Below are 11,642 nucleotides of genomic sequence, written 5' to 3' on the forward strand. Positions count from 1 at the left end.
AAGCGGATTCCTTCAATCAGCAGGCAATGTTGTATGCAGTATGGAAAATATTTTTAGTGAATTTTCGGCAATTTCAGTAATTGTTGTATGTACTGAAATTTTGTGTTTCGGTCAAATTATTTCAACAGTTTTGGTCAAAAGAAATTTCCCGCCATGTTACATTGACCACCACTAAAGCTAGACTCCGGAGAGGGAAAAAACTATGAAGCCGTATGCATTTCATACCCAGTGTGTCGAAAGTGAGAGGTCACCGCCCCGGCAAGCACCGCCATGCGAGCCCACCCTAGACGCTCTGCTGCTCGATCAGGTTCGAAGATGTTTGCTGAAGCTAAGAAGTAAGCCGTGAGCGCACTCTTTGGAGTGCCACCATACCTCTGCAGACGGTTCCTGAAATACCACCTGCATGTACTCTCGAGTAAGAATCTTTAAACTGACCCAACGTCTTATATTTAGGAATGGAGGTAGTAGTTGTCATTTCCCCCTAGCAAAGATCCCTTTTATTAAATCTTAACATAACATCAATAGGATGCAAAGCAAAATGAGTCAACACCCTGCCTCTGCATGACAAGGATTCGTCATACAACCAAATCTAGTTGTCTTATGTAGAAGCGAATTAACTGAACGCGAGGATAGAGTGGTAGATAAAATTGACCGTGACTTACTTTCTGAGGACATTCCACTCAAGTCGGGAGAGTCTTTGATATTCTCTGAAATCAGCTTTTGCCATTTTAAGGTACAAGTCATTGCTCACAAGTTTCATTCTGAAAAGTCAGGTGTCAGAACCAAATATATGACTTCCATAACTGCAATTAAGACTTGGTGCTAGCTGAATACCATTACTACACACTACATATAGGATGGTTGTTACCTGTAGAGGACCTTGCCTATCCAAACATCGGTGTTGCCTCCATACTGATCCAGATACATCCTTGTTTCAATTCGAGGCAAACTTGCTTTCCAGGGGAAGTTCAGTGTGTACTCAACCTATTTTTACAAGCACAAGGCACCATAGAATTACTCATTACTCTGTGTCTATTGTCAACCAAGGAAATTAAGTTCTAGCTGGACCGCATTCCCTCATATATAATTAACCTGAATGTGTTGGGACATACCTCACCCGGCAGGTCCTTGGCGATGATCCACTTGTCGTACAGTTTGTTGGAGGCTTGTCTCCCTTGGAGGAATGAATGGCAATAGTGCCCAGCCCGTGCTAGGACATCGTCGTCACCGGGGAACATAAATTCAGATGCACGATAAGTGTTGTGCATTGGGGTGACAGATGAGTGGTTGGTCTCCATGGGGAAGCATACAAACTTGCCGTCCTTCTCAAAGTGCTTAAACACGGCTGCATTGTGGATACACATTAGTAAAATTTGATCTAGCATGACAGAGTAGTTATACATGCCAAAGCGCTACTACCTCAAAACAAACAAAGAAGCACTTCTCGAATTTTGAATCTAGTTTCATTCATAAATTTGACTGACAAAATATTAGTTACATACATGGAGTGACGTCATAGCCATGCTGACGGAGGAGACGGAAACCCATGGCCGTGTCATCAATATCCGTGGTTGGGCAGTGCGCATTATGAGCCAGTCCCTTTTGAGTCCAGCGCCTGTTCAAAGTGTATATATACACAGCTCCGCTCAAAATAGTACCCTATTGGTCTTGAGGAAAAACACTATTAATACTCCATTTCAAAAAATATATAACTAGTACTTAAATGTATTGGGTGAAGGTAGTATCACTGAAATTATTAACATTTAGTCATATAAAATATGATTTTGGCTAGTTTTGTGCTAATATATAGGTATGAATAATAGCGGTCATGAATGTGGGAGATCAAAGTAAAAGTCTGACTTAAGTTTAGGCAATGAGTTTCCAAACATGTACTCCCTTGGTTAAAAGTGAAATCTGATTTATGATTTGGAAGTCTCCACCATGCCTCTAACTGCTATTTTGATACGCAATATGTTGCTAAACAAAATATATATATGAGCATGTATTTTATGATAAATCTGCTGATACTTTGATGGCTTTACCAAACAAAATAGTCGTGTATATGCCTCAATTAAGTTAGGAACTCTTGAGTGGAATTATTTCCATCATTTATTTGCAATACAACAGAAGTAGTTTATTCTACCTGTAAATATAATCCATGCACTGCTCAATTTCACTTGTGAAGTGCCTTGATATCCCCAGACGCATCAGCCGATCGACCACCCATAACTGCTCAAAAATATCCATCGCATGGGTACATGGCACTGAAAAAAGGGAAATTCTTAGTCTACACATTGGGCATTGCAAGGGTCTCCTACCCTAGAAAAGTGTGAATTTGTGCCGGTTATACAAGTAGAGAGATTTTGAATTACCTCCCCCGTCGAACTTCTCAGAAATGCAAGGCATTCCTTGTCACCAGTGTGACTGAGGGCAGCAGCTGTGGCAGCAGGCGAGGAGTGGAAGGAGCCGTCCGGGCACTGCAACTTGAGTAGCTTTTCCCAGTCCAACTGCAAGTCTGTCATTCCCTCCAAGCTGAAAAGTAGGGTAGTTGGTGTGGCGTGTAGTAGTTCCAGAGGGATCCTATAGTTTGAGACTCAGATTAATTATTGCCTAATACTACATAAACTATTCAACTGAATGTGCAAATCAAGGTTAGATGTAGGTATGCATACTTCGAGAGCTTTAGATTTCTCTTGGCATATATCTCTTCCAAAACAGGGTGATTATAAGGGATGTCCAAATTTAGGTCCTTGGCCCTGTCTAGGAGTGCTGGGAAGTTAATCTCGAAGCCGGATGGCATCCAATCCTGTTCCTCTTCTACCAACCTGCTCATATTTTCTTGGATAAATGACACACCTACAACAGAAATGGTCCTCCACACATTAGACAAATGATCTTTTTGTGGGGATAAACAAGTCAATTCTTAGTCAAAAGAAAGAATCCAGCGATCGATATACCTCTATCATACAAGTTGGCGCTGTCAATTTTCCAAGACTTCAGTGCTACCACACATGCCAGGGTGCTAATCATCCGATCTTGGACCATAAAGAAAGCGGGGTCACCCCATGAACCATCCGGTAGTTGATTTTGAACAATCCAGTCAATGCATGAGGGGAATTGCGGTCCATCACCTCCCTCAAGGTTCTTGACAAGGGCGACCAATGCCGTGTCATAGGCAGAAATATTCGTCGACGTTTCACCATCACCCAATAACTCCAGCGTCATTCTTATGGCATCGATCATCTGTTGCATCTCGCTGGGTTCATCCTTTAGGAACATTGCCATTTTGTTTTGATTAGTGTTCAGTATAGTAGTGTATGTTTGTAAGATTGTGTGTAGTAGCCAATTAATCTGCTCAATGAGTTAATTCATATGCAATGTATGCTCACCATGTGTCGTCTGTTGTTATCAACATCCAATTCACCCACTTGAAGGAAAATCGTTGTGGATGGCGCGCGCGCGTGTGTGCGTGCGAGAGAGAGAGAGAGAGAGGCTGTTGAAGGCGACTGCGGAGGCGTCTGCAGGCGCCCCAGGCGCCGACGGCGGCGAGCCCGCGCCTGGCCTTGCTCCCGACGGCTCTGCCCAGGCCTTGGAGGGAGGCTGGTCGGCAGCTGCCTCGCCGGCGGCCAGGCGGGCGGTCGCGCCTGCTCCGGGCGCGGACATGCGGCCGGGGAGTCGTTTCTGGGTTCTGGCAGATGAGGTTTCTGACGACGATGAGGAGGTGGAGTCGCGCGGCGAGGCGGGGTCAGGGGAGGGCGGCCGTGTGCCCTGCTCCCTTGGCGACTTCGTGTCGCGCGCGGAGGAGCTCGGGGGCTCCTTCAAGGCTGGACGCCGGCGCGCTTTTGCGCCCGGAGGTCATGGCCCAAGGCGGACCGCACTGCTAGGGGGCAGGGCGCCGCGCGCATCTCTGCGGGGCGAGGGTCGAGGTAGCCCTGACGCGTCCGCAGCGGGGCTGCTCCTGCAGCCAGCGCAGCCGCTGCGCTGCTCGGTGTGGGCGGCCCCTGCGGCCACGGCGGCGGCGGCGGATCCGGGCGGAACCCTGGCTAGGGTTGGGGACGAGGTGCCCGGGGCGCTGGTGGGCCTGGCCCATCGGGACGTCTGTAGCCCAAGTGCGGGACCTGTGTGTGCGGTGGCCCAGCCTAGGGTCGAGCCAGTGGTGCAGGGAGCCCCGCTGGCCCTCAGGTCACAGCCTGGCCCAATGGTGGAGGCCCAGCCCAGGTCCACCCGCTCTGCGCAGCCATATAAATGGCTTTGGCTTCCCCGTGGAACCCTAAACACCGCGTTAGGTTTTCCGGCCTCCTTTTCTGAAGTGCGGCGCTTCGGCCACTCCGCCCGCTTCCTCTCTCCCAATCCCTCACCCGCTCCCTCCCCACCTCCTCTGGTGAGATCCTTCGCGGAGGTGGTGGCGATGGGCTCCAAGCAAGACCGCCGGGGGGAGAAGCCGCCCATGGAGCCGCCACGGGAGCGCAACATTGGGCGGGCCGACGACGAGCGCGGCTGGGGTCCGTCGCCCGCCTGGTGGATCAAGGAGCAGGAGCGCAAGAAGAAGAAGAAGGAAGAGTACAAGAAGCGCGGCCTCGAGCTCAAGCGCAAGGGGCAGCAGTCCGCCGCGGGTGGCGACCGCGTCGGCGACCCCTTTGTGAAGAAGCAGAAGTTCAAGCCTGCGGGGGCGGCGGCTCCCAAACCGCCCCTCCCGCCCAGATCTGCGGCACCGGGCTCGTCCAAGGGCACGGAGGAGGAGCCGATCCCCATCGAAGAAGCCGACGGCCCGGAGTGCTTCAAGTGTGGTCGTGCGGGTCACTTCCAGAACCTCTGCACTTTCAAGCCGCTGTGCGTGGTATGCACCAAGGAGGGGCACACTTCGGCGCAGTGTCCGACCCGTGGCAAACCCCTACTCCTCCAAACCATGGGCCACGCCATATCTGGAGAGGGCTTCTTCTGCCTCCAGTTCCCGGAAGAGTCGGCGGAGGAGCCGCAGGTTCTGAGGGGGGACAACTCGGCGGTGCTCTCCATGCCCTCTGGTGCGCTCACGCAAGAGATCCTCGAAGTGGAGCTGCCACACCTCTTTGAGGGAGACTGGGACTGGCAGATTTCGCCTATCCACGGCGGCGAGTTCCTGGTGGTGTTCCCAGATCCCATTATGCTCAGGATGGCTACGCGGAGCGGCAAGCTCTTCCTCTCCCTCCACAACCTCATGGTGGACATTCGTGATGCGGTTCTCGACGCGCCCAAGGGTCTGGCCATGCCGGAGGTGTGGGTCAAGCTGGGCGGCGTCCCACCCAAGCACCGTCGCTCCGACCGGCTCATGGCGGCCACCACCATGCTCGGCCGTCCCCTGTTGGTCGAGGAGGCGTCCTTGACCCGTCCGGGGCCTGTCCGCATGCGCTTCGCCTGCCGCAATCCAAGCAAGCTCCGTGGCCAGGTCCAGATTTGGTTCAACGGCGAAGGCTTCAACATCTCCATCGAGCCCGAGCTTCCCCCGGAGCAACTCGCGGCTCCAGCCCTCCCGTCCCCCAACCCCCCTCCCCCCAACCGTGGCCGGGACCCGGATGGGCCGGGGCGTGAAGGCGACAAGGATCAAGATGCTAGCATGGAGGATGACTCCATCGATACGGCGGCGTGGGAGAAGCTGGGCATCACCGACAAAGGCGGGGCGGCGGACCAAGTGCAGGGGCCAATGATGGAGCAGCCCCTGGTGGGGGGGTCCGTGGAGTTGGAGCTCTCGATCCCAAACCAGTACGGCTCCAACCTGGGGTCCGTCACGTCTCCTCCGGCGCGGATGGAGGTTGGGGTGGTTTCGGACATGATGGTGGAGCCGCAGGACGATACCCGCACCCCGGGTGTGGCGTCGGCAGCCTCGTTGCCTCTCTCCTCGCGTTCCCCGACCCAAGGCGGCCGCAGCAGCAACAAGCTTGGCGTGGTGAAGCAGCTCAAGAAGGTGGCGGTTCGCAAGGTCATCGTGGAGGCCGGGCGTGCAGCGGAGCTCTTAGGCGCGCCGGCGACGCCGCGCCAGGCGGTCATGGCTCTGGCGGTGCCTGTTCCCGGCCCGCCAGCTCAGGAGGCGACCAAGGCGACGTCCTTCCCGAAGGCCAAGCGCTCCAAGGCCGTGGTGGAGGGGCAGGCGGCCCCTGTGCGGGTCAGCGCTCGGGCCAAGGGTGCCAAAGGGAATCTCCCGTCTCTCCAACGTGCCCAACTCCTCCAAGCTTAGAAGAACCTCGAAACCTCAGGTAATCCCTTGCCTCGTTTTACGATTCTAGACTCCTTTTCGGATGATCACTTGAGCGAGGTATTGGGAGGGAGTGGGGTTGTACCGATGGGTGAGGGAGGGATGCGCGAACTCATCTCACTGGTGCGCGCGAAGGAGATGGCGCAGGCGGCGCTGACAGCGGCGGCTGCTCAACACGCGGATTGTCTGGCACTTGAGGCTGAGCCCTCGACGTCGCTAGCGGTCCGGCCCGAAGGGGAGACAGCAACAGGGGTTGCTGCTCCTCCCTCGCCTCGCTGCGGCAAGGTGAGGCGTGTGGCCAAGGCGATCTCCTCAAGGGGGGTGCGCCTGCGCAATCGCGTCATCTAGATGCGTGCGCTTCTTTGGAACATCCGTGGCTTCGGTCACGCAGGGCGGCGCACCCAACTTAAAGAGTATATTAGGAAAGAAGCCATCGATATCGTCGGGCTCCAGGAAACGATTAGAGCAGAGTTTAGGCACCATGATATCCTAGCCATCGATCCCCTTGAGCGCTTTGTCTGGCACCATATGCCGGCAACGGGCCATTCGGGTGGCATGTTACTCGGTTTCTGCAGCGCCACATTTGAGGTGCTGACCTGGGAGGTCGGCATCTTCTTCATTGCTGCCAACATCCGCGTGCGAGCGTCGCTTCGCGAGCTTGTGATCGTGCAAGTCTATGGTCCAGCAGATCACTCACGCTCGGCCGAGTTCTTGGGAGAACTTGAAGCCAAGGTGAGGGAGGTTTCGGCAGCCCAACTCCCGTTATTGGTGGGAGGTGACTTTAACCTGATTCGGTCAGGAGTAGACAAAAACAACGATAATATCAATTGGCCAAGGGTGGCGATGTTCAACAATGCTGTTGCATCTATGGCACTTAGGGAAGTGGCCAGAACTGGGGCAAGGTACACTTGGACTAACAAGAAACTAGCCCCGGTGCGATCCGTCTTGGATCGGGTTTTCCTGTCTCCAGACTGGGAAGTGGTGTTTCCACTCTGCTCACTCCTTGCAGAAACCCGGATTGGTTCGGACCATGTGCCCCTCATCTTTTCCTCAGGGGAGGACAGGATTCGCCGCAGCCCGCGGTTCTTCTTCGAAACCGCGTGGTTTGAGGTCCCAGATTTCGACTCCATCTTTAGGGAGAGATGGGTGCGAAGCGTCCAACTCGCAGGCCAGCAACGTGGCCCTATGGAGTTTTGGATCGCAGTCGGAGGCCGCCTCCGCGCAAGCCTAAAGGGTTGGGACGCGAACCAGGGGCGTGCTGACAAGATCCTCAGGGAGAGGCTTCTTGCTGAATTAATCGTCCTTGATAACCAAGCGGACACTCGTCCTTTCTCAGAGCAAGAATGGGCGCATCGATACGCCTTGGAAGGGCAAGTCGAAGCTCTGTTGCGGGCAGAGGAGGAATATTGGAGGCGCAGGGGTGGTCTCAAGTGGACGCTCAAAGGAGACGCGAACACCCAGTATTTCCACGCGTACGCGAATGGCAGACGTAGGAAATGCTCAATCCTTAGGTTGCAGTCGGAGCAGGGGCTTCTTCTACAACACTCGGAAATCACCCATCATATCTACGACTTCTACATAAGTCTGATGGGGACCGACGAGGCACAACAAGCGCGCCTCAGCACGGAGGTGTGGCTCCCGTACCAAAAGGTACTACACAGCGAGAACGAAGAGCTGGGGCTCGCGTTTCTCCCTAAGGAGATTGACAACGCTCTCTTAAGCATGAAAACTGACACGGCTCCAGGGCCGGATGGGTGGCCGGTGGCGATGTTTAAGCGCTTTTGGCCATTGCTCCGCGGGCCCATTTACGAGGTGTGTAATGGCTTCATGCGTGGCTTTGTGGATATTGCTAGGTTAAACTACGGCGTCCTATCGCTTATCCCAAAAGTGCCAGGGGCGGACAACATACGCCAGTACAGACCTATCGCGCTGATTAACGTTCCGTTTAAAATCTGCGCCAAAAGCTGTGCCACTCGGCTCGCGCCGATCGCCCACCGCACCATTAGTCGTGCCCAGTCGGCGTTCATTAGGGGTAGGAACATTCTGGAGGGACCACTAGCGCTGCAAGAGACCCTTCACGAGCTTAAGCGCACACACGAACCAGCGATTCTACTTAAACTAGACTTTGAGAAGGCCTACGACAGAGTTAATTGGGACTTCCTCAGGCAGATCCTCACCAGCCGAGGATTCTCACCGGTTTGGGTGCACCGAGTCTTGCAATTGGTCTCGGGGGGCCAAACTGCGGTCTCGGTGAATGGAGAAGTAGGGCACTTCTTCAGGAACAAGCGTGGCTTACGCCAAGGCGACCCCATGTCGCCGCTCTTGTTCAACTTCGTCGCTGATGCGTTGGCAGCGATGTTGCGGAAAGCAACGGAGGCAGGACACATTAAAGGGGCGTTGGGACACCTCATCCCAGGGGGGATTTCGCACCTGCAATACGCAGACGACACGCTACTGCTGTTCCAGCCCGACCTCCATAGTGTGGCTACGGTCAAAGCCTTACTGATTAGCTTCGAGCTTATGTCAGGGCTTAAGATCAACTTTCACAAGTGCGAAGTGATGCCCATGGGATTGGAGGCGGATGAGGGTAGACACATAGCGGACCTGCTCAATTGCAAACTTGGCAATATGCCGTTTACCTACCTAGGTCTCCCATTGGATGCCAAGCGCATCAAGATCGACGGGTGGGCGCCGCTCTGGACCAAGGTGGGAGAGCGGGTCAGTCCGTGGAGGGGGAAGTTCCTCTCCTCTGCAGCTAGGTTAGTGCTCACGAACGCGAGCCTCTCCTCGCTGCCACAATTCGCAATGGGTTTGTTCCTCCTGGCGGAAGGGGTACACGCCAAGATGGACACACCGCGGTCCCGTTTCTTTTGGGAAGGCTCGGGACCAAAACGCAAGTACCACATGGTCAAGTGGGCTGCGGTGTGCCGCCCCAAGGATCTGGGAGGGCTTGGGATCACAAACACCAGAATCCAGAACGTTGCACTCTTGTGCAAATGGATCTGGAAACTTTCGCAGGGAGCGACGGGTCTATGGGTTGATCTGCTTCGGGCCAAGTACTTCCCGAACGGGAATTTTTTCGAGGGCGTGGCGAGGGGATCTCCTTTCTGGAACGATCTGCAAGCGGTACGGCCAGCTTTCGCTCTGGGAGCCAAGTTCTCCATTGGTAATGGTCGCTCGGCTCGCTTCTGGCTTGATCACTGGGTGGGAGCCCATCCCCTCTGGGTCGACTTCCAGAGCCTTTATACCCTGGCTGTCAACCCGGAGATCTCAGTGGCCACGGCGCTTGCCTCTTCCCCTCCGGCACTGCATTTCCGGAGAGAGCTATCGCAAGAAGAACAAGCACACCTTACGGAATTGCTTGATTCCATTGCGCCGGTCACACTGTCGCCGACGGTGGACACAGTCACCTGGGCCCTCACCCAGTCTGGCAAGTTTTCGGTCAAGTCCCTATACCGTAAACTGTGCCTAGGCCCATCCTTCCAGGTGCCAAAGGGCTTGTGGAACGCGCGCCTTCCGCTCAGGATTAAGGTGTTTTTCTGGCAAATGTTCCGCAATAGACTGCCCACTTCCGCTAACGTCGCCAAACGTAACGGGCCGTCGACTAGTCTGTGTGCGATTTGCAACGTCCTGGAGGACGCGACCCATGTCTTCTTCCTATGTCCTCTGGCACGTTTTGCTTGGAGCGCCGTCCGTGCAGCAGCCAACTCCTCCTGGGACCCACGGTCTGCGTCTGACCTCGCAACCATAATTGGCTGTTTTCACGGTGGCATCAACCGAGTACTCTGGAGCTGTTTCGGTGCCTTGTCCTGGGCACTCTGGCTCACTAGGAACAAACTTGCAATCGAGGGTATCTTCCCTTCTCACCCTGCTAACATAATCTACAAATGCAACCTTCTTCTGCAGCAGTGGAGTCCGTTGGCGAAGCGCAAGGATGCTGAAAGACTGAATCGCGCCCAAGAACGCCTTCGTCAGATCTACGTTTTGGCTAGGGAGCCATCTGCCACCTCTGCGCCATGAAGTGGCCCTTTTGTCTTGCGAGCGAGCCTGCGTGCTCTATGCTCTGCCTCCGGGCCTGTATTTTGCCTTTGCGACTGCTGGCCTGGTCTAGACTTGTGCGCCTCGTGCCGTCGTGGTCTGAGCCTCCGTGCTCTGTTTCGAAACCTATGCCTGAGCCTCCGTGCTCGTGTTCGAGTTGTTGTCTGCTACGCTGCCTATGTTGTGGGCTTTATTAATTTAAAGCCGGACGCTCCTAGCGTCTTCGTTCTAAAAAAAAAATTCACCCACTTCTACCTCTGGATATGATGGGGATTTGCTAGTTAGCATCAACCCTAAATATCAGGCATGACAAATGGAAAAATAACATGTAAGTCATATGGAATTAATACCCATTTAAAATTATCAACTGAAGCACCTTATCACCAATTCACCAACGAGGCCTGCTTCGGCACACCCCCCTCCCCCCTAAAACTTTGAATAGGATATTATCGTCCATCCACCTTAATCAAATAATTAATCCCCTCAATTACTCAGCAATTAATCAGGGCTTAGGGCCTACTTCATCCGTCCAGATCAGCGTTGTCCCTGATCAGAGTACGTAATTTTAGACTTCACTTAATTATTTCTTAACATTTCAAAAAGGAAATTCTTAATGTCCACCACACCCTTAATTATGAAGGAGTACGGAGTGATCTTAACCATTCATGTGTTTAGGGGATGTACCAAATTAAAAGTGTTCACGATTAGATGCAGTATGGATTTTTTTCCGGCCTAAACCTCTAGATCAACATCACTCCAAGCGCTAGGTGCACAAGAGACAAGATGCATAGAAGAAGTTCTATTTATTTTGAGAGGCGACAAAAGCTACCATGAAAACATTTTTTTGTGGGAAGGTGAGCAAGGAACACTGATTAAGTAGAGTTTTTTCCGGAGCGCTCAAGTTCTTTCTTAACCATGCATGCATTTTGGTCAGGAGATTACCACATTGTCGACGCTGAGAGTTTAGCAGGGAACGTCGTCGCCATGGCTCGGCTGTCGACTGGCCGAGCACGGGAACATGCTGGACTGCAGTGGTAAACGTAAGCATTCTCCGTCTTCTCTTTCTCTCTCTCTCTAACCTCGTGGATGTTGGCTCAGTGATGAGCTGCTGCTTGTCGCCATCATCAAGTATTTGTAGAAGAGCGCTCGAGGTGAAAATTGCACTTGCTTGTTGACAAGTACTCCCTCCGTCCCTAAAAATTTTGTCACAGATTTGTCTAGATACAGATGTACCTAGACATGTTTTGATGTTAGATTCATCCGTATCTAAATAATTTTAAGACAAATATTTTAGCACGGAGGTAATAATAGTGACAGGACCATGGTCGTAATGAATCCTGGCCTTTGATTGCGGATGTTTTCACTGTGCAAAAAGATT

At 53.2% G+C, this 11,642-nt stretch overlaps 1 pseudogene; it reads right to left on the bottom strand.

Annotated features, from left to right (window-relative positions):
• Nucleotides 1-200: 200 nt before the first annotated feature.
• On the bottom strand, nt 201-11,312 carry LOC123055483 (syn-copalyl diphosphate synthase-like; annotated as a pseudogene).
• Nucleotides 11,313-11,642: the final 330 nt, after the last annotated feature.

The sequence above is a fragment of the Triticum aestivum genome, chromosome 2D (genome assembly GCF_018294505.1).
Source record: "Triticum aestivum cultivar Chinese Spring chromosome 2D, IWGSC CS RefSeq v2.1, whole genome shotgun sequence".
Taxonomy (NCBI): Eukaryota; Viridiplantae; Streptophyta; class Magnoliopsida; order Poales; family Poaceae; genus Triticum; species Triticum aestivum.